Source organism: Myodes glareolus, chromosome 14 (assembly GCF_982192425.1).
Source record: "Myodes glareolus chromosome 14, mMyoGla1.1, whole genome shotgun sequence".
NCBI lineage: Eukaryota > Metazoa > Chordata > Mammalia > Rodentia > Cricetidae > Myodes > Myodes glareolus.
This window is the reverse complement of record NC_142039.1, coordinates 10,311,007-10,332,652: the sequence shown is the minus strand read 5'-3', so window position 1 is coordinate 10,332,652 and position 21,646 is coordinate 10,311,007. Positions and strand designations below refer to the sequence as shown.

The 21,646-nt window shown below is 39.0% G+C and overlaps 1 long non-coding RNA gene across 1 annotated transcript; it reads left to right on the top strand.

The window, feature by feature from the left end:
- Positions 1-888: 888 nt before the first annotated feature.
- Positions 889-19,588, top strand: LOC125417644 (uncharacterized). The gene is made up of 3 exons (XR_015734923.1): positions 889-1,080; positions 11,700-11,762; positions 17,973-19,588. It is a non-coding gene; the product is annotated as an uncharacterized LOC125417644 (long non-coding RNA).
- Positions 19,589-21,646: the final 2,058 nt, after the last annotated feature.

Genomic DNA, 21,646 nt, shown 5'->3' with positions numbered 1-21,646 from the left:
AGAAAAATCCAGTGGCCTTGTTTCTTGCTTCAGATAGGTTCTGCTGATCCTAGTAACTTTTCAATGTTAATTTTTATTAGGATATCTAAAAGGTTTCCAGGAAAATTCACTAAGTGTGTAGATCATTGCTATTAGCCAAGGAGAGGAAGAGGAGATTAACCGTTGAACTTACACCAGCCTTGCTAAATTCCTGAGCAATGAGTTTGGATGAAAGTAACTTGCTCTGGCAGATTTAAGTGATTTGGAGAAAATTTGAAAAAATACTAAGTTAGGTTATATTTCCCTCATAGAGGCAAACAAAAAAGGAAAACCCTCTTTTTTCTCAGTTTTGACACTGGTTGATTTAGTTTTATTTTAATTAAAATTAAATTTAATGGCCAGACAGAGATAAACATATGTGGATAGACTGACAATAAATAATATTTTCAGACTAAGAGGAAATGAATATTCATGTTAAAGTTTTGTTTAATTTTAAGGTATGTTTGAAAATTTTCACTACTAATTGCTGGAGAAGAAAAAGCAGTTGATAAAGAATAATAGGCCAGGCAGATGGATCAGAGGCTAAAATGCTCGTATAACAGCCTGAATGTGAATCTGCAGAATAAATACTATGTGAAGCCAGATGCAGTAGTAGGGGTCATGCAGTCTCTATGTTTCTATGGCAGGAAGGGAGGTGGAAAAAGTGGAAATCCTAGATCACCACAGACCTGCCAGCTTGGCATATCCAGAGATTGTCTCTCTGAGTGGAAGGTGGGAACCAGCACTGGAGGTTGACCTCTGACCTTCATACTTGACCACACACACACACACACACACACACACACACACACACACACACACGGCAGAGAAGTCTGTGAGGGAGAGAGCGAGAGCATGCACACACAAGAGAGAGAGAAAGAGAGAGAGAGAGAGAGAGAGAGAGAGAGAGAGAGAGAGAGAGAAAACAGAGAGAAAATGACCACCAAAAAAAAAAGACAAACAACCAAAACAAAGGCTTATTTTGTCAACTACAAGTCAAACCAGACAGCAATGAACTTTTCTGAGTCTGCAGTGAGTGACTGGCTTCTATCACATGGGCAGGTAAGACCAAGAAAACTGGTACCTAACTGAAGGGGATTTGGTAGCTATTTAAGGTCAATAAAGTGAACTACTGCTTATGAAGACTTAATATTATTCATTTGAAAGATACATTTCCTTTTGTTGTTGTTGTTTTGTTGGTCTTTTTTATCTTGTCTAATTTTTTAATTGATTTTTATTGAGCTCTACATTTTATTCTGCTGCCCTCCCTGCCTCTCTCCTCCCCTTCAGCCCTCTCCCAAGGTCCCCATACTCCCAATTTACTCAGGAGATCTTGTCTTTTTCTACTTCCCATGGAGATTAGATCCATGTATGTCTTTCTTAGAGTCCTCATTGTTGTCTAGGTTCTCTGGGATTGTGATTTGTGGGCTGGTTTTCTCTGATTTATGTTTAAAAACCACTTATGAGTGAGTATATTTGATAATTGTCTTTCTGGGTCTGGGTTACCTCAATCAAAATGATGATTTCTAGATCCATCCATTTTCCTGCAAATTTCAAGATGTCATTATTTTTTTCTGCCATGTAGCACTCTGTTGTTTAAATGTGCCACAGTTTCCTTATCCATTGGTGTAGGAGGTTCTTCTGTCTATTTGTTGCTTTCATTGGTTGAATAAAGAAATAAAGAAACTGTCTTGGCCTTTTGATAGGACAGCACTTAGGTAGGCAGAGTAGACAGAACTGAATGCTGGAAAGAAGGGCAGACACAGAGCTGCCAGGTCAGACATGCTGAATCTTTCCTAGTAAGCCATGACCTCGTGGTGAACACAGATTATTAGAAATGGGTTAAATCAAGATGTGAGAGTTAGCCAATAAGAAGCTAGAGGTAATGGGCCATGAAGTAATTTAATTAATACAATTTCTGTGTGGTTTTTGGGGTGTAAGCTAGATTGGATGAAAAGTAGAACCTCTCTCCTCCCTCCATCAACAATTCATTCTTCAGTCAAGGGGCATTTAGGTTGTTTCCAGGATCTGTCTATGACAAACAATGCTACTATGAACATAGTTGAGCACATGTAGCAATACCACTTTTGGGTATATATCCAAATGATGTTTAACCATGTTGAAAGATACATTTCTTAACCTAATTGCAATGACTACATCTTCAAAACACATTAGATACCCAGGATACCTAATGGTATCCTGGTATATACCATGGTGTTGAAAGCTGAAAGAGGGCAGACAGATGAAGACCAGTTAGGACTATAGGGGTGTCACCCACACTCTTCCCTCAGGCACTTACGTCCTCAACTCTTATTCTCTTATCTGTTTACCAAGGAATGATAAATTCTATTAATTAAAAGTATTTGGTAGGGGCCACTGGGTTCAGAAAATGACAGAAATTAAAACAAAGCAAAACAACAACAGCAAAAAAGTAAAACAAGGCTTGAGAAATCTCAAATGGACAAGTACATCTTCAGGAAGCAAGGGAAAGATCTACTCCAAATTCAACTGTCTTTAGAACACAAAGTCCAAATGGAATTATAAATTGAGTACAGGCCAAAAGTGTTGTGACTTCAAGTCTTCAAGATAGCTTTGCCTTATATTTCAACTTTTAGTCACTTGGGAATAAAAAGAGATTTGGGCACTGTGATTGTTTGAATGCAATTGGTCCCATAATCTCATAGGGAATGGCGCTACTAGGAGGTATGGCTTTGTTGGAGGAAGTGTGTCACTTTGGGGGAAGGTCTTTAAGGTTTCCTATGTGCAGGATACCACCCACTGTTTCAGTCAACTTCCTGTTGCCTGCAAGACATATGATTCTCAGCTCCAGGACCACATCTGCCTGCATGCCGCCATGGTCCCTGCAATGATGATAATAGACCAAACCTATGAAACTGCAAACAAGTCACCCCAATTAAATGTTTTCCTTTATAAGAGTTGCCAAGTTCATGGTATCTCTTCACGACAATAAAAGCCTAACTAAGATAGGAATATTTATACAGATAGAGAAAAGACCAAATCCCACACGTGTCAATGGTTTTCAATCTTATTGACCATAAAATCTCTTTGCACATTTAATAGTTGCTGTGAACCCTACAAAATGGTTTATATTCTTTAAATAATTATATTGGAAATTAAAATAAAGAATTTTAAAGGTATTTATTTGCTTTTTACATATTTTTATTTTATATAATAACATTTAATTTTATATAATAATAAATTCAAGACATATTAAAATAAATACTATCTACAATACAATGCATAGTCTTGAGAGAGCAATGGCATTCACTCATGAAAGAGAGTAGAGAAACAAATACTTTATAATTATGAAACTTGTTTTGACCTTGTAGTCTCTCCCAAAGGGCTTTGTCCCCTTATCCACACTTGCATTAGAACATTCCTTATCAATGATCAGCACTGAGAAAAGCTCTCAAGTGTGCTGCAGGTCGGTGGGTACTTCCTTCCTTTTCATTCTTGCTGTCTCTCAGACTGGATTCAAGATGTGTGCCCACCTTGCTTATTATTGTGCTTCCCAAACACTGTCTCCCTTCAAGAACCCCAGAGCATTTAAGATATAATCCTTGTGAGGTATTATAAAATGGTTATGATGGTTTGGTGATGAGGAAATATTCAAGATAAGGAAGTACAAAATGCAGTATGGTAGATCATGATGCTGCCTATGGAAAGAAATGAATCAGGAATCAGGAGACAAATTGCTTGCTAGGGGTAACTAGAGAGACTGATTTTAGGGCAGGTTCAGAAATGATTCCACAAAGTAGAAAGTATCCAGGCAAAGAAATTCAGAGATAGAATACTGCCTATTAGACTTAATCCCCTGAGTTCTAGCCCTAGCATGGTTAAGAATGAATAAAGAAGGGAAAGGAAGAAGGGAGGAATGGAGGGAGGGAGGGAGGGGTGAAGGAGGGAAGGAGAGAGGGAGGGAGGGAAAAAAGACCTAATGGATGAAAATAGATGTGATGTTATTATAAGATAAAAATGAGAAAACAGTAAAAGACATTTGGCATGATGTATATATTAGATAATAGCAACTATTATCTATGTAAAATTTTTAAATTTCAGACTTTTGTAAAGATTGGTTATTTAATATTATCAATTGTTTTTGCATCATTAAGGAGTCATAATTTTTACTTGGTTTGTTAATATAATATTTGTTTGTTTGTTTGTTTATTGTGGTGTTAATGATCAACCCAGGGCATAGTGAATGCTTAAGAAGTACTCTATCACTGAATTATAACCTCAGCCCAACAAATATTCATGTATAAGAAACATTTCAAGAGGCTAAGGACATAGTTAATGAATACAGTATGAGGCACAAGAATGAGGACCTGAATTCTGATCCTTTACATTCATGTAAAACCCAGACACAGAAGTATATATGTATAACTTCAGTACTAGTGTTGTGGGAAGCCCTTCTGTATATGTGTTGCTTTTATTGATTAATGAATAAAGAAGCTGCTTTCGGCAAATTTCTTAACAGAATACAGACATTCTGGAAAAGATATAGAGAGGAAGAAGGCAGTGTAAGAAGAAGCCATATAGCCCCACCAAAGAAGTCATACCAGATGCTGGACAGAACTTTTCCTGGTAAGCTACAGCCAAGTTGATACACAGATTAAAGGAGATGGGTTAGTTTAGGATATGAGTTAGCCAGAAAGATGCTTAAGTGATTGGCCAAGCAGTGATTTAATTAATATAGTTTCTGAGTGATTATTTCCAGTCTGAGCAGCCAAGAAAGAACAAAGGGCCTCCAACACTCTGGGGGCAGAGACAGGTGGACCTTGGGGTCTTATCAGCCAGCTTGCCTACCTGTAGGAGGTACAAAGGTTCTGTGCTCACAGATAAGTTCTAGGGTAACCTAAAATGTTAGCACACAGAGTTGTTCCTTCAAGGGAAGGAATACTATACCTGTTATCCATCAAAAAACATGGGAGTAGACATGCATTTTAGTCTGATGACCTTTATACTCTCTATGGCCAAAGAGGAGACAATATCATATCCTCCCTGAGACCCTTATTGTATGCTTTCTTTTCTCAGTCAATCTACAAAACCTATTTACATAAAAGGTATCACATGTTGTCAATCTATGGAACCTGTCTTATGGAACACATCGCATATGCTTTAAAGAGTTTTGATGTAGTCGCTTCCAATCTTTATTTAGCTTACTTTGTTCCTCAAAGAGATTATATATGATTTATTGTGCTCATGTGATTTAGTTAATGATCACCAGAAAAGTTTTTGCCAAATGGTGCTGTGCTTAAATATTCCTAAAAATTAACTACTCGAGGTCAGACTCTTAAAGTTTGAACCAAAACTGGCTACTTAGTTGTATTGAACCAAAATGTCTTCTTGCTTCCCAATGATCATCACTCTGGTGCCATGGAAGTCTCCAAGACCTCCACACCTATGCAAAACAATGAACTCTGGTTTCAGGGAGAGCCCCTGTATCAAAAGGTATTGTAGAGACTCTGGCCTCCACACACATCCTCCTGGTGCAAAGATAAACATGCACACATTCACTTCAAGGCAATTGTCCCCATTGTCTATTTCATGTCCTGAGAGTTCTGCTTTATGGCCTAGAACACCACCTTCTAGACTTCTGCAAATCTCATGTGAATTTTTCCATAAGATCACAGAATTGAGGAACTAAAGGATGTCAAGTGGTGACATCTTTTGGAGTTTCATCTAATTGCCATTGGATTGTCTTCATCTTCAACAGTATGGGTAACTTCCCTTCCACTGACATGTTAGGTAAGGCAATCACAACCACTTCAGTTACAATAATATTAAAAGGCTTTCATGCTTCTCCTATCATAAATCATATTATCAAGTCTCAAACTTGGGGCAAGATTTTACTTCTTAGTTAGTAAATTTCTCCACTGCAGGTTGTTCACTCTGAGTCAGTCACCATGTAATACCTCAATGCTGACCATTAAAAAGTCTGACTCTCAAATATTGTAAGACCTTCTCATTAAAAATGAAAGAGTTATTTGAATATTGTCAATCATTTAGACCGCTATATTAACTCAAATTCCTTCTAATACGAGTTCACAGTCCTGGGTCTTAGATTTATATTCTGTATTCTTGTAGTGTCTTAATTTAAATTTTTCTCTTTGAATGAGCTGATGGATGGGTTGAGAGAACTAGTCACCTGCATTGTGGTTCCTGAAGATTTAAGAATCAGTATCCCTATTTTTGGACATCCTCTAGCTAGGGACCTAAATTACTCAATTACTCAAATGGAGATAATGGAATGGTTTTACACTATGTCAACAATCTCCTTATCTGTTCTCTTTCCTTAAAGAAAGTCTCAAACTACCTAATACATACTTTAATTTTTCCATCCAACAGAGGCTGTCTCCAAGCTTGTGACCTAATTATCTGAAAAGGCATGATATCTAGAATTCGTTTTAACTACAGATAAAAGAGATCTTTTGGCTGGTGTATTCCACCACCTACACCTTCCAATTTCCGGCATGAGAAGATGGCTAAGGGTTTTTTTTTTTTTTGTAGACAAACAGATTAGTAGAGGTTTTGGATTCCTGGATACAGGTTTCAGGTTCCTGGGTTTGGATTTGTGGCTAAGCCTCTGTGTGACTTGTCTTAAGAATGCACTAGATTACACTTAAGAATACACTTTTTAAGAAAGCACTACATTAAAAACCTCTTTGCTAAAGGCTCCAACTTCTAGATTACCACAGTTTAACACGTCTTTTTAACTGTATGTTACTGAATGCCAAGGTATAGCCCTGAGAGTTCTCACCCAGGCTTTGGGTCAAGTGCACTAACTCTGTGAGTTGGAAAATACACACACACACATGCACACACGCACATAATGAGGGGGAGGAAGGAAGAGAGAGAGAGAAATAGAGAGAAAGAGAGAGAGAGAGAGAGAGAGAGAGAGAGAGAACTTGGTTGGTTTACAAGTCTAAAAGTGGTCTGGATGCACGAGATGAACATCCTCAGAGTCTATAGGATAGGGGATTATCAATGTTATATGTTGACAGAATATTTATTACTACTCCAAAATCTGCAAAATTCAAAGCATGTCAATCCCACCATCCCATCCAGTGAATAGCTGTGAAATTGAATTTCTGGATTTTATTGGAGGAAATGCAATGTTTTTTATAATCCTAGCAGTATAAACCTAGCAGTGTACCTATTAGTCTTTAGATCTTATGTGTCTGCCTGATGCCTTATTAATTTTATCTCCACCAGTTTACTGTTGATCTTCTTTCTCTAAAACATATTCTGAGTTCCTTCAACAGTCTTTCAAGGCCTCAAGAAAGAAAGAGTTGAGAAAACTAAACCCTTCTTCACCCATTTCAGTTGGAGGTAGAATGATCAACTGAATGCTCATTCCCTAAAATAGTCATATAGTCTCAACTTGGGGTGGGGTGGGGTTGTTGAGTGGCTATTTGGATGCAAGCAGGCAAGTTGATCCTTGAGGATGGACCCCCATGCATAATCAGCAGCGTGTAAAACCAAGAAGTGCCACCACGGGACTCTAGTTGATGGTCAAAATAACGAGATCTGAGTTCTATCTCTGGCTATGAATAGAGATGTGACATTTCCAGCCACCCAAGGAAAGTCATTAATTGACACCTAAGTAAGCCTTTTTAAATTACTAGCTTTTCTGGAGACTTTCTGCTAAACACCAAGGACTTACTATTAGCCCTTCCATAAGAGTCACTATAAATAGTCTATCCATCATCTGGACAGAGAACAAGCCATAGGAATAATGGTCTGCTGTAGAGGCTTGGAAATAGTATAAACTCTGCCTAAAATGTAGGCCAGTGCAACAGTCTCTGTGGTCATTTTCTCCCCTCAGCTCTTGAGAGTGTGCTCTTCTCTGCAATAACCCATTTTCTACAACAGTGTGTGTGTGTGTGTGTGTGTGTGTGTGTGTGTGAAAGTGTTCATCAGTCAGCAAAGGGAACAAGAAGTTCTTCTGTTTGTTCCATTGTTAGAGTCTTCTGTCATCTCTAGGTCATGTCCCCTCATTAATAAAGGTTCCAATAGTTGCTACTGTGGTTGATGTCATCACAACTCTGATGATTCCAATATCCACACAGATTTCCTTCCATTTCTTTGTCCTTCTGTTCCTTAAACCCCTTTCTCTTTTTTTTTTCTTCTCTTCAATTTTACTCATTGTCACCTCTAGGACCAGAGCTCATATTTTATTATTCTCAATAATCCACGCTTTGATAAATCAGCTTGAAGGGTCTCCTCTCTAGCTCCAATAATTTTTCCTAGTTATTTTCTCTAATTTTCTGGTTAGCCAGTCACACACTCCACTGGCAGGTTCTCTTGTCATAGTACCTCTCACATGCTCACTTCTCTGTTTACCCTATCTAGAGTCCACGATCCTATGTTATACCCATTTTTCTATATAATCCTAAGAGAAAATGACTCTTCTTTCTTTTTATTTTATTTTCTTATTAAAAGTTTAAATTTTGGGAAATTCTGACTCTGTACTTATTCTATGTCTTTATGTATTGCTAAAACATAAAATCACATGAACTGAATTAGTTATATTCTTGGCCACTAACATGAGGTATACCTTTGTGCTGTCCAATACACCTCATTAAAAAAAAATATTACTGTCTTGGGCACCCAAGATGCACTGCTGCTTCTCTCTTAAATATCTAAATGCCTTCTATTTAATTTTAGATGCTAACCTTGATACCTTTTCTTCTGAGAAATACAATTACTTCGAAAAGAACTGTCTAATCTTTTCCCCAACTGTATACACCGTGCTATACCATTGATACTCATTCCATCCTTTTATGAATGTCACTAGTAAGTAGAGGTCCATTTTTTTGATCTAGGTCAATGTCTTCATTTGAACTATTGGATGCTAACCCCTCTTGCCTATGCCAGACACACTGTTGACTGCTGGCCTCCATCCTGCCTACAGCCTTCACTCTTCTCTGTATTATTCTCATCAACAGATGTGCATACTATAAAAATACCTGCCTTTACTGAAAACAAATCATTTCTTGAATGCATAATTCCCTTCCAGGTATTACCTCATTTCTGAGAAATGCATTACAGAGAAGATCCTCATAACATATTCCATTTTCCTTTATGAAGTTATAAGCAGCTTTGAGCATATATGCATTTACAATTAAATGTTCATTCCTTCTTGAATTTTTTTCTACTTTCAATTCTCCCCTTCCCTTTTAATCTTCCTCCAATGACTGTTCTATCTTCCACCTCAGTGAATCAACTCTGGTCAGAGCCACCAGTGATAACCTCAATTATTTCAAAACCATTGGCCCTTTTCAGTCTCTGTCTTTTTTGCTGAATAAGCAACATTTGGCAAGGTTTATCGCTGTTACTTGCTGGGAAGGCACTCCTAGAACAGCCTGCTGGATCGTTGTTCTCTCTCGGTGTTCTACTGCACTGACTGCTTCTATTCATCCCTTACTCTTTGTACTCTGCAGTACCCCAGCACTCAAATCAGGGCTATTGCAGCTCTCTATCTATATCTACTCTCTCAGCACCATCAAGTCTCACGGATTCAAATGCAGTCTAGTTGGAAACAATTCCCAAATGGGAATCCACTCTAGCCCCTTTCTCTTTCCTCAATGTTTATGATCAGGAATGCCCCTTCTACTACTTTGTATCTAATAATCTTTCACCCATGCTGTCATCCCAGAACTGTGTGTGTCTTTATCTAGGTGTCAGCCTGAGCTTTATCTAAAAGCACGTAATGAATAAAAGAATGAGATGCACTTACCCTGTTTGAGGGATAACCTGAGAAGCACCATAAAGGGAGAGGGAAGTGAAATAGTTATCTTTAAAAAAAAAACCTTCATGGAACATACTGATTCAGAAAGCCATCGTCAGAAGCTTGTAAGAACTGGCACAGCTGAGCTCCAGGGTCAGGCAGTATATCCTGAGCATGCATCCTTATCAGCTGATTCATTCATTGCTTTTCTTCATCTGCTAGCACATAAGCTTCCTAGGACAGGTACCTTACCAGCTTTATCTACTGATTTGATCCCAGCACCTAGAAAATTACATGAAGCATAGTAAGCAATAAATAATAAAAAAAATGTTGGGGAGATCTCTAAGAGTCTAGACTCCTATTTCATTATTTTAATCACCTTTATTGATTCTGTGCAACAAAATAAACAGATTAATACAGTGTAGATTTTGATGTATTTTGAACAGTGTATATAAATAAAAAATACATATACCAGGTATTGGACATTTCTAACTCCTCTGATTCCCATGCCCCTTTCTAGTCATTCTTTCTGACTCAGGTGACTACCAAGCCAATTTCATTTTGCAATAGTAGGTGTGTACCTGATCTAAAGCTTCCTATCCAGATCATGCATGCGTGATTTGCTGTACTCAACTTTTTCCAGTAGTCTTTGGGGTTTTAAATCTATACATATTGTCGTGTATTTCTGAAGGTTATTCCTCTCTGTTATTGGGTATTACTTATATGTTGGCACATATTTAAGTTTCTGGATTGGAGCCCTTATGAATGAAGCAAAGATGACTTCTGGGTGTGTGTTTCTATCTCTCCTGGGGTAATATATGTAGTATATCAGGGTAGATGCACTTGCATAAGAAACAATCGAATCATTCCTACTTTTATAACCTTGAATAAGTCTGAGAAGGTAACATTTGATTGACATTCACAATGGTGTTTAATGCCTACAGTTTCTTTATGTTCTGTAGCTTTGGGGGGCAGGAATCAGTCACTAATTTAATGACTATTAATTTATTTTTAAATAATTTAAATAATTTTAAATAATTTAAATAATTTTAAATAATGACTATTTCCTAATAGTCATTTGGAAAATGACTATTTTCCTAATGGCTGATGTTGTTGATCGTCCTTTCATATCTTTATGTGCCCTCTGTATATCTTATTGGCTGAGTGTCTGCTGTTCCTGATTAGATTGTTGGTCTTTATGTCTTTGAAATGCAACAGTTTGCCTAGCTAGCCAAGAAAATATGGTTTCTGTTAGTAAAAATTAGACTTAAATATTTTCAGAATAGAGCCATGAGTGTTTGATATTTTTCACTGCTACTGAAAGGACTCACATGTGTACATCTGTGTGCATATATGTCTGCATGTATGTATGTATATACATTCTATGTATACATGTTATATGTATACATACACATAAAATGTATGCATATATATTTTGTGACTACCTATCTGAATATATATATAAATAATCTATAATGGGTTCACACCGGTGTCTCAAGTTCTAAGGTTGAATCAAAGACATTATTTTTTTTCCCAAGTCAAGGTTTCTCTCTGTAGCCCTGGTTGTCCCAGAACTCACTCTGTAGACAAGACTTGCCTCACATTCAGAGATCCACCTGCCTCTTCCTTCCAAGTGCTAGGATTAAAGGCATGCGCACTACCACCCAGCCCACAGAATTATTCTAAATCCTTTGCTTTCATATTGTATTTTTACTCTAACAGTAAAAATCTTGGACTTTCATGGTCTAACTTCAAACTATATATTAATTCAACAAGCATGCAAAAATATTTCAATATTAACATCTCATTTCCCAATTTTCTGACCTATATGAAAATTCTTATAGTTATATTTATTTAAATAATAAATAGCCTTTAAATAATACTTTGCAAAATACATACTAAAGGTCCATTTAAATATTTTTTGAAGCTAGGAGTACAGGATGCCGATCTTTCACAAGATTCTGGGTCTGCCTTCCTGACTTCGAGCAAGGTAAATAAAAACAAAAGTATATATCGTTGTTAGCTATGACATGTTTACTCTCTGTGGTTTTCATTTCTTTCTACATATTCTGGCTACAACCTGTGCTATACAAACACACACACACACACACACACACACACACACACACATATTTCAAAGAAATCTCTTAAGCATTTCTTGTAATTTAGGGCTACTACATAAAATGGTTTCATTTTCTTTTTTTTTTATTAAATTATAAAAGTTTCCATTTCAGCCCCTCCTCCCAACACCCCCCCACTGCCCCCACTCCCTCTCCTCCTCCCTCTCCATCCCCTAGAGCAGTCAGGGTTTCCTGCCCTGCGGGAAGTCCAAGCTCCTCCCCCCTCCCTCCAGGTCCAGGGAAGGTGAGAGTCCAAACAGACTGGAGCGCCAAAATCCAGTATATGCAGAGGAAGCAAGTCCCAGTGTCACTGTCAATGGCTTTTCAAAAAGGATCCGGGCCAGCCACACTCGGAGAATCCGGCTGGATCACGTCCTCGTTCAGTCCCAGTCCAACAGGCCCTGGTGAACTCCCATTATATTAGTCCCCTTGTATCAGTGGGTGCTCGCATCCCTCGCAGTCCTGATTACTTTTTTTATTTTCTTCATCCTTCTGCTCCTCATTTGGACCGTGGAGTGCTCAGTTCGGTGTTCCAATATGGGTCTCCATCTGTATCGCCATCCAACGTCGGATGAAGGTTTCCTGTGCCCTTGCCTTCTTTGCTCACGTTCTCTTTCCTTCTGCCTCTCATTTGGACCTAGGGAACTAGGTCCAGTGTTCCAACGTGGTTCTCCGCCTCCATCTCCATCCATCGCCAGATGAGGGTTCTATGGTGACATGCAAAACACTCATCAGTATGGTCGTGGGCCAAGGCCGGTTCAGGCACCCTCTCCTCTGTCCAGAGAACCATCTGGGGATCTTTCCTTGGACCGGGGATCCCCTTTATAATCAAGTCTCTTGTAAACCCCAAAATGATTCCCTTAGAAATAAGAGAATTATTGGAGGTATTGAATCAAAATGGTTTCATTTTCATTGTTAAAATGGACAGCACAAATTGTAGCCAATGGGTTTAAACTTTAAAAGAAGAGTAGGGAGGTATTGGTGGATCTGGAAGGAGTTAAGCAGAGGAGTTGGCTGTAAATATGATCAAAATATGTTGTTTAAACACTCAGAGAATTAGTAATAAAACAATTATTTTTTAAAATGTCTTTCTTAATCTGGGTATGGTAGAACACACCTACAATCCCAGATTTTGGGAGGGTCTGAATGTCTGAGGAAGAAGGATCATACATTTGAGGGGAAGCCTAGATATTCTTCATTTTAAAAGATATTTGGGGATTTTATCAGGTAAAGTATTCTAAGTTGACAACTGGATTTTGCCAAATGTGTGGTATTACGGTTCTGGCCTACACTGCCAATAGGAAGAGGCCAGCTGTCATTTTTATTTTCTCTTTGTGGAGAGAAGTCTGCTTTTAACACTTTCAAAATCACATTTGGCTTCTAGACATTTGCCTCGAAGAATATGGTGTTCTGATGTGTCTTCATCTATTACCCATGGTATTCATCACACTTTAGTTCCTTCAGCTTGGTTATCTTTGGTTGTTACTTTTGATCAAATCTGGGCATTTTCAGCGAGTGGTACTTCCAATCTTCTGTCCACCCTGCTATTCCACTTTTTCTAGAACTCTAATTGCACATCTGCCTTAGTGCTTCATGCCAAGAAATTATTTCACTGTTTGTATGCATTTTTTCACTGAGTCATCAATGGGTAGCTTCTATAAATATGTTTACAGATTCATTCATGCTTTCTCCTGTACCCACCTGCCAAGTCAGTCCAGTGAATTCCTTCAGTTTCTTTCATCAGATTTCATATTTGAGATTTTTTTATCTGATTGCTTTGCAGTTTCCACAGTTCCTTCTGAAGTAGTTTCCTGTCTCTTTTCTCTTTGTCTTCATTCTTCTCAACTATTCTCTAAACATCATGGACACTTCAAACTCAGCTGATCTCATGTCTAGTCTGTGGTTTTTAATTTTTACCTTGGTTATGGGAATTATATGAATCTTTATGTAACATTTTAAATTTATGTATTAAATTTCAACTGTCAAGGATGAAATTTGTGTGGCTCTGCTCTCACACCGGGCTATGAATATGAGCACCAGGAATCTAAAATGACTCTGCTTCCTGAATATTCTGAACTTCTTCACTGTCCCAGAAATATTACAGTTTACCATATTGTGTGTTGAACTACACGGGACTTGGTTACAGCTATTTTGGATTCTGAACACATTTACCTTTGTGCTTTGAAGATGAGCTCCAGCCTCTCTCTCTAGTGGTGTTTTGTGGCCACACACTACAGACTTCAACATTTCAAGTGGGTGAGACCTTGAAGACTTAAAGCTATGAAACAGGAAAACAAAGCTACTCTTTTAAGATTCTTAACATCTCAAGACTATTGGAATGCTAACCTGAGAAGGCAAACAATTGCATGCTCAAATGTGGGAGATTTTAGGAATTTATAAGTTTAAAATCACGGAAATGAAGACCTTCATGTTTGTCTGTTTTGTGGTGAGAGGTGTATGTAAGCATGTGCACGTTTGTGTGCACATGCAGAAACCACAGCAACAGAGACAATATTCGCTTCTACCATACTATGCCTATTCCCTTGAGACAGTCTCTCTCACTGAACCTGGAACTAGGCTGGCAAACAGCAAGCCCTAGGAATCTTATGGTCCTTCTGCACCCTCAAAGTTCAGAGTTACAGATAAGAGCAGTTAACCTGTTCTTAGTTTTGTGTGGCTTGGGATTTGAACTCAAGTCCTCACATTTGTGCTGCAAGTACTCTTACCCACAGAGCCATCTACAACCCCCCATGTTATTGTTTTGATTGGTCATTTTTATAAAAGCTTTAGGATCACAGAAGAATTGAGCAGAAAGTTCTATCTCCATATATCCCCGCTCATTCCCTCCCCACATCACTTTTCTTAATATCAGCATCATCCGCCAAGGTAGCATATTTCTTACAGTTGCTGAACCTACATTTGCACATCATTATCGCCGAATGTTCATAATTTACAGGACGCACTCTTACATTCTGTGGGTTTGAGTTGATGGACAGTGGTGTGTTTCTTTTTTTTTAGAGGATCATATGCACTACTGTCATTACCCTGAAGCCCACTGGGCCTTGTCTCCTTCTACCTCCCTCTCCCTAATCCCTGGCAACCACAGAACTTTCCATTGTCTCCAGAGTTTTCAATTTTCCATTTTTCCACCATGCTGCCACTGCTGCTATGCCGGAAAAGCGGTCCTGCAAAGAGAACAGTTTCGTGGCGAGCCTCGTCCCAGAGACTCTGGAACTGTCTATATCAAAATCCGTCCCATAGATCGGTCAAAAGCCCAGTTGCTCTTCTCTGTGTAGAGTAAAGATAACTCTCTCTTAGCAGGCTTTGGTGATAGGTCTTTTCCAGTCTCAGAAGCTCATTTCATAGAAGACAGTACAACTTGCCCACCACGTCCGTAACCTCCGTATCTGTGGATTCAACCAGCTGAAACTCAAAGATAGACAGAAAACCACATTTGCACTGACCCTGTGCGAGCAATTTCCTTCGCCATTATCCCTTAAGCAATGCAACAATTATGTACAGAGCATTTACATTGTATTTTAGGCTTCACAAGGCACACAGAGCCATGTACAGTTTTTAAGTGATGAGCACTTGTATTGTACAAATACTGTACCATTTTATATAAGAAGCCCACATGTGTACTTATTTTGGTATCTGTGGGGATCCAAAATGAATTCCCTGAAGATATAGACAATTGTTTCTTCTTTCCCTTGCTTACCTAAGAAGTGTTATCTTTAAGGAATGCAGTTCTTTTTATTTCCATCCCTAGGCAGTTTTTAGATTTAAAGAAAATGATCACGCTTGGCATTGCTATCTGCTAATGTATTTTATCACAAGTACAGCTTTTGCACACACAGCTACATTCTAACCCAAAGTGAGAATAGGCTAAAAATTTAGCATAGGGAAGATGACATACAATTCCCTCTTTGTGGCCTCATAAAATGACCAAGTGTGCTTCAGTCATCGCATCCATTTCCCCTAAAGGGAGAGAAAATGACATATGGTGCTCTTTCCAGAAACATAAAGAGGAATAAATGCCTCCTTGCACTCTAGTAATTGAAAAATAGTTTTGTTGTTACTGCTGACACCAGAAGTTCCCTATCATCTGTCTAAAGTAGACACCTCTATTGTTATGTATTAGAATAGCATTTACTATAAATGGAGCTGCTTATAGACAGTAACTGCTTATAATCAAACTTTCATGACAATTTTGGGACAGTGAAATGAAAATAAACACAAACACCCAATGGAAGGAATAAGCTCTCAAACTTTATGATCAATCTTGGTCAACATTCTCCTTCCTTAGCTTGCATTAGCATCACGGATTTCCATTGAAATGCTGTGCTGTTGCCAGCCTAGCAGTCTATTTTACAAATGGATCAAGACACTTTATGGTTTAGAAATATTCTGCCAAGAGACGGTCTTCTATGTAAGTTGCCAGCGTTAGAACCAACACTGGAGTATTGAGGGCCAATCATTCTCAACAAGGAAAATAAAATTTTTCATGATTGTCATAAATACTGATTTTATTCCATAATGTTTATGTATACTAGATGAATTATTCCCATAAGTTTATAATTTTGTTGAGAATAAAGTTTGTATGTGTAGGTATTTTGATCTAGGAGTTGAGGTAGACAGAATTTCCAATCTCAAAATTTCACCATTTTATTTATTTATTTATTTATTTATTATTTTTTATTTTTTTATTAATACCCTCCCACTCCCCCCACTCCCTCTTCTCCTCCCTCTCCAACCCTAAGAGCAGTCAGGGTTTCCTGCCCTGTGGGAAGTTCAAGTTCCTCCCCCCCTCCCTCCAGGTCTAGGAAGGTGAGCATCCAAACAGACTAGAATCCTAAAAATCCAGTACATGCAGAGGAAGCAAGTCCCAGTGCCATTCTCAATGACTTCTCAGACAGTTCCCATGCCAGCCATATTCAGAGAATCCGGTTTGATCACATGCTCGTTCAGTCCCTATCCAGCTGGCCTTGGTGAGCTCTCATTAGATCAGTCCCCTTGTATCAGTGGGTGAACGCACCCCTCGCGGTCCTCATTTCCTTTTTTATGTTCTCCCTCCTTCTGCTCCTCATTTGGACCTTGGGGGCACAGTCCAGTGCTCCAATGTGGGCCTCCGTCTCTATCTCCATCCATCGTCAGATGAGGTTCCCTCTGATCTTGCCTTTCTTGCTCACGTTCTCCCTCCATCTGCTTCTCATTTGGACCTAGGGAGTTAAGTCCAGTGTTTCAATGTGTGTCTCTGTCTTTATCTCCATCCATCGCCAGATGAAGGTTCTATGGTGATATGCAAGATATTCATCAGTATAGTTATGGACCAAGGCCAGTTCAGGTACCTTCTCCTCTGCTGCCCAGGGAACAATCTGGGGATCTCTCCTTAGGCCTGGGAAACCCTCTTGGCATAGAATAAAAGAAATATAAGAAAAAAAACACATTCTCTTAACTTTAGCTGTGTATAAAAGTAGAGTCTTTTGCTTCAACTATTACCCATTGACGGTCCATCCCAATCCAGGCATGCCTGCTTCTTCTCAGTAATCAGAATAGGAGGTGGGAAGGAGGGGCAGTACCAACACCTACATCCTAGATGAAAAACTTAATTTGAAAAGCCAAGTCTTTCCTCTTAATCTCCTGGTCCACACTTCAGTCTCTGAAAAGGGGTTAGTGGGAAGTCATACTGTGAATACTAACAACTTAGTTTGGATTTCTTTCCTAACAAAAGCTGAGCATGCATCTAAATGAAGGTTGTTGCCCAGAGAGAGTCTCAATGGGGCAGTGAGACTTCTCATTGAAGCTAGAACCTTTGATGCCCCATCCAACAACAGCAATGGTGAGAACTTTGATTATTGAAATCTTACAACGTCAGAACATAATTGGGTTTAGGAAAAAAGGTTTTGATAGAATATGTGTAGATAGAAAGACAATTTGTGCCGCTGTATGGCCTGTGGCAAAATAAATATATTTTAACCCACAATCACTGAAAACAACGTGTGTTACAACAGAGTGGACTCTACTGCAAAATTTCATTTTCCAAAAGAAAACTTGTTTTTCTTCATTTTATTCTGTTTCAGGTTTTGAGAATTCTTATTTCAAATCAAGTATAATATACTGAATGTTGTGTCCTCTTCAAATGTATGTGTGAAAACATAAATCATCAATGTGATTGGATTTGTGGATAAAGTGTATGGAAGGAAATCAAGTCACAAGATAGGGTCTTCATGATGGAGACTGAGACCTAAGAATGAATCTCCTAGCTCCCTTCGGCCATGCAAGAACACAATAAGGTGTCAGTCTGCAATGGAAGCAGGCCCTTGCGATGCACTGAATCTACTGGTGCCTTGGTCTTGGACTGCCCACCCTTCAGTATGTCGAGAAGTAAATATTTGTAGTTCATAAACCCCACTCCCATTCTATGGCGTGGGCTCTCCTCATTTGATTTGTGCTAACCTGAATGGACTAAGGCTTCATGGCATGGTATAAAGAGCAACTTGGAAAGTATCAGTCTATAACAAGTCAATAAGACAAAGACAAAACTGATCTTCTCAGAATAAAGAAGAAATGGACATTTGAGAGTAAGAGGAGGAAAATATTGGAACCAAGGATCACTTTAGAAGATTAGATGCTGGAGACACAGGCAGGTAGAAATTTTGAGTGACAGAACACTAGAAGACATCTAAGGAAAGGTTTATCCTCTTTGAAGTCTCTGGGGAAAGGGACAAAAACAGTTCCCTCCACCACTACAAAACATGGCAGCTGGGCTGCACCTGCAGTTTCATATCTACCACACTTCAGAAAGAGAGAATGAATGAGTTTGTTGTATTCATAAGAGATTAAACGAAGGAGGTACCTATGACAGAACACAGAGAGCGTGCAAAGCAAGCCAGGCAAATTGTTAAATAGAAAGCTCACAGCTCCCAGGGATCATGTAATGACACCCTTCCTCTCACAGCATTCCCCCTTGGGGGGACATTTCAAGAAGACTGTAAAACTTGTACGGTAGAGGTAAATCTCCATATGTAATCTTGAAAGCTAGGGTTGATTGCCTACTGCATCTAGGATGACAATTTACAATGTTATTCAGAGACTAGCTAAGTGACAGGAATAAGTTACAAGCTTGGAGGTCCTGGGGAGAGACTTTCACAGAAGCATGCTGTCTGTGGGTCTTTCTATTACAGTAAAAGCTCACACAAACTGGAACCCTGCCTCCTTTTCTGCTTTGCTTAGGTCCTGAATACTGTAGAATCAGGTCACTGTTCCAGCCTTAAGAAGACAAATTCTGCATCCCTGACCTTGAGTTCAAAGAAATAAATCATCAAGTCTTCACTTGTATTGACATGTGTACTTTCTTGGTAGCAGTTTGGCTTTTATACTTGGTTTCTAGATCTGACCAGAAAGAATCTCTTGGAGTCAATATTTATTCTTGTCTCCTTGGGCCCCAGTGCTTGTTTAACCCATACAGTATCTGCTTCCTAAATTGTTCTGGACCAAAGCGAGCCTGGGATCCCCAGTTTTGCTCTCCCAGCTGGTGCGATTGAAAGGATTCCGATTGTTAGTGAATTCACTATCCAGGGAAACTGGAACGGACTCAGGTTACCAACGTGCCCATTGCTCCTTGGATACCAGTTAGCATCGTCTCTGTGTTCATACGTTCCTTTCAGAATAAAGTTGTCCTATACCTTCCACAGTTTGAAGATCGTCTGGGTCTGCCTGATTTCAATTACTGTAACAAATACTGAGATACTCAATTTTTAAACAGAAAAATCTCACTTTGGAGGTTCCAGTCTATTACTGATGTTTCATGCTTAGGTCAATGGTGAGAGGCAACAGCATATCACAGTGGGAACATGTGCAGAGCAAGACACTGATGTCATGACCAGGGAATGAAAGAGAAAATGAGGCCAGAATCCAACAGTCCCATTCTGGGGCATATGCTAATGACTTAAATACATCCCACAATGCCCCACCTTTTAAAGGCTAAACCACCTTCCCACAGGAAACAATCCTTAACACATAAACTTTTGGGTTACCCAGAAGAACCAAACTACAGCGCCACCTACTGGAGAAATCCAAACCCCTACACTCACACACCAATTCTCTATGCGATTCCCATCAAGAGAAATTGTCACTCTCTGGTTGACTTTGCATAACACCCCTTTACCTCGCTGCAGGTTCTCTACAAAGATGCTTTGTGTCACATTTCTTTGATACATATTCCATGCTGCAAAGAGCATCAATCTGTTTTTTATGCTACCATGAAATAATGCTTTTGAAAGAAACACACTAGCCTACACTGGATTAAAGCTCGTGGCAGGCTCTCTGTAATACGATTTATCTCGAACACTGCTCACCATTCTATGCCTTCCATTTTTCTAAATACAAGTGTTTGTGAATTAATTTTAATTCAAGATGTCTCATATCTTCAATGTATTTAGAGATTATTAGACTCTTGGAACAGGACTAAGCAATGGGAAATGATAAATATTTTGCAACCATCTGATCAACTCATAGCCTCTGACTTGAGTGGTCCACACAGGGTAGATGCCGCAGACTCTGTATCCCAGCTCCCACAGTTACCACCCTAGAAAGGTCTTTTCTGCCCCCAAAAAGTTGATCGCCAGTATTTAAAAGGAGACAACAATTCATTTTCTAAAACAAAGTTGTGAGTTGTAATTTTTCTGTGTGTGCTTTATTCATGTGTGAGTGTCAATGCACCTGTGGATGTGAGTGTGAATGTATGTGTGCAGGCATGTGGAGCCAGAACGCAACCTTAGGTGCTCGCCTCAGTCACCATTTTCCCTATTGTTGGGCACAAAACCTCTCATTCACCTAAATCTCATCAAGTAGAGGAAAGAAGATGGTGAATGGAACTCCAGAATCCATTGATTTCCATCTCCTCCACGTTGGGATTGCAAGCACATGCCACCACGCTGTGCTTTTTACCTGGATCTAGGGAATTGAACCCAGATCCTTATACTTGCATGGCAGGCGCTTTACTGATTGAGCTATAGCCAACTCTTAATTTTTTAATTTGATAAGGAAAAGGAAAATCACTGGTGTTTTAAATTCCCTTCTCTAATCACAGGAGAAATTTAAATGGAATTTATAATGGTAAAACATGATTTCCCCCAAAACCTTCTTTCTAAAATTAAAGAGGTATATTACTGTCAATCTCACTTCAGCTCTCATCCAAAAACAGCATCATAGTTCTCAAATACACTTCTGAGGGAGCCCCTGCTGCTTCAGTGTGATGAGTCTATGCACCAGGCTCATTTGGGCGGCAGCAATAGAAACGCAAAGCATCATTCAACTACCAACAGGCAGTGGAATCTTTTCTGCTAATGTTGACTGCTGTTCATCCGTCAACGCCACTTTTCTGAAGTGTGTGCTATTAAATTTGTCATAGGAAAATGAGTTTCAGTGGTTTTGGAACTATTTCTGAATTTTAAGAACAGGTGACAGAATTTCATATCAGCGCAAGTGTCTTTGGGGAATTCAACACAGAATTAATGGCATCATGGATTAAGGGTTTGTGTTTTCACCACACTTTTGTCTTTGAGGAAGCTTTGCAGCTGTCAAAGCTTGATCTAAAAAAGACAAAGATAGTAACCCAGGCAAAAGCCATGACCTCATCTGACCTCTTCCTCACAAAGGTTTCTGGAATAAGATTTCTTCATCGGCCCCATGAAAGAAAGACAGGAAAAGCGTGCATACAAAATAAAATTGGGTGTCTTTTCCAATATTCAAA